Source organism: Arachis stenosperma, chromosome 2 (assembly GCF_014773155.1).
Source record: "Arachis stenosperma cultivar V10309 chromosome 2, arast.V10309.gnm1.PFL2, whole genome shotgun sequence".
In the NCBI taxonomy this organism is placed as follows: Eukaryota; Viridiplantae; Streptophyta; class Magnoliopsida; order Fabales; family Fabaceae; genus Arachis; species Arachis stenosperma.
The window spans coordinates 40,745,027-40,747,449 of NC_080378.1; positions in this window are offsets into that span (position 1 = coordinate 40,745,027).

Sequence of the window (2,423 nt, forward strand, 5' to 3'; positions counted from 1 at the left end):
TGCAGTTTCTTGGTTTGCATATATATAATAAGTTTAGTCAAATAATGAAATTTTCCAAGGAATTTATCTATAGGGAACCCCCAATTGATTTGAGTAAAAACTTTTCATTGAACTTGCTTGAACAATAATTGTGGAACATAGTTTTTGAGCTAAGAACACACAACCTTGTGAGTTTTGAGCCTAATTGTGTGGTTGTATCATATAACCACTATTTCATTCTTATGTGTCATTCTCTTTTTTTTTTTATTGCAATCTTTGATTTGTTTGATTCTTTATGTCCATTGTTTGATGTATATATGTATTTATATGATTGAGGCCTTCATTTCATTATAGCTTACTTTCCCAAATAGCCATACATTTTCATTTACCCTTGTTAGCCCACTTTAAGCCTTTTAATTTCCTTTTGTTCTTTACATTTGCACATCACTAACCTTAAGCAGAAAATAATAAATATTCCTAATTTGAATCTTTGATTAGCTTAGGATAGTGAGTATATGTATCATCTAAGTGTGGAAAAAATTGGAAAACACTGGTGGATAAAAGTATGTATTGCAATTTCATTAAAAATCTTAGAAATTTGGATACATACTCATGTATGAATTATATAAATCATATGCATTCATATTTTATATATATTATGTTATTGTTGCAAAAATATAAAAAGAAAGAAAAGGAAAAGAATAAAAGGGGGACAAAATGTCCCAAAATAGAGTAATAATATCAATGCATGTGGATGTGAGTTGAAAAGAATATATGAATGTGTGAAAAAGTGAGATTATCGGTAGCTAGGTGTTGTATTAGAATTGCATAGGTTGTTATATGTTAGGTGAGAGCTTAAGTTGATTAAATATTCAAATTCTTGCTCACTTAGCCATATATATTCTTACCTTGACCCTACCCCAGTTACAACCTTATAAAAAGTCCTCATGATAATTGTATTTATGCATTGAATGATTGTTGATTGTTATAGGAAAAACAAGTCTTAGAAAGCATGATTAGAAGAGAATTGAATGGATCAACCTTAAACACTTGAGCGATTAGAGAGTATACACATTCGGTGAGGGGTTCGATTGCTCAATTCCATGTTTTCACCTTTTATTATTTCTTATATTGCAAGTTTACATATTCTTTTACATGACTCAATTCAATTGTGAATTTGACTTGGTTTTTAATTATGTTAGCCCTTGATTGTGTATAGATGCTTTCTTGGAAATTGATTTATTTTTTACTAGGTAAATACATATACATAAGTAAATAGTATTAGTTAGAATAGTTGCATGCATTTAGATAGATTGCATATAGATAGTTTTCTTGCATTAAATAAATGTTGATACCCCTTTCTCGTATCTTTCTTGATGTTTAGCATGAGGACATGCTTTGTTTAAGTGTGGGGTGGTTGATAAACCACAATTTTATGGTTTATCTTGTATTGAAATGAGTGGTGATGTGCGGAAAACGATCCGACACAAAACTCACCGGCAAGTGCACCGGGTCGCATCAAGTAGTAAAACTCACGGGAGTGAGGTCGATCCCACAGGGATTGATGGATCAAGCAATTTTAGTGGGTGATTAGTTTAGTCAAGCTAACATTTTGAGAATTGTGTGAAATTGTAGCCAACAGAAAGTAAATGACAATGAATTTAAAGTTTGAGAATGTAAATTGGCAAGTAACTTAAAGGGCAAGAAATGTAAATTGCAAGAATCTTAAATGACAAGAAATATAAAATGCATTAAATGTAAAGGGGAGTGGGTGCTGGAAATTAAAGAGAGCAATAGATCAATGCTTAGAGAAACTTGCAGGAAAAGTAAATCAGATCATGAACAGAAATGTAAAATGCAGAGCACTTGCAGAAGAATTAAATTGCTTGAAAGTAAATTGAATTCAGTGAGAACAGAAAGCAATGAGAACCAAAGATCAAAATCAAGCTCAATGTAAATTAAATTGTAAACTTGCAGCAAAGGAACTTGTAGTAAAGGAGAAATTAAAATTGCAGAAGAAGAAAACAGAGAGAATTCTCAAGGTGAGATTGAAACAGAATTCCTTCAATGCTCAACCCAAGATTCAAAACAGAAATGAAATTAAAGAGAGAGTTTTCTAATCCTAATGCTCCCTAGTGGAGCTCGCCTCCCCCCTTTAATAAAATGAAACAGATGCCTATTTATAGGCAATTTTACAAAATGAAAATGAAATTCAAAACAAATTACAACTAAAATGAAATTTCTATTCTAACTATCTCTTGTGCCTTTGAGTGGTGTCAATTGGGCCCTTGCTCTTGATGGAATTGGGTTGACAAAAGCCTCTGTTGATTGCTCTTGGAGTTGGAGAAAAACCCATTGTGAACCGGGCCATGAATCATAAAAGCTTGAGTAAAAGTTTGAGGCAAACTTTTACTCAAACTTTTTATACCAGCTGCCCTCATTTG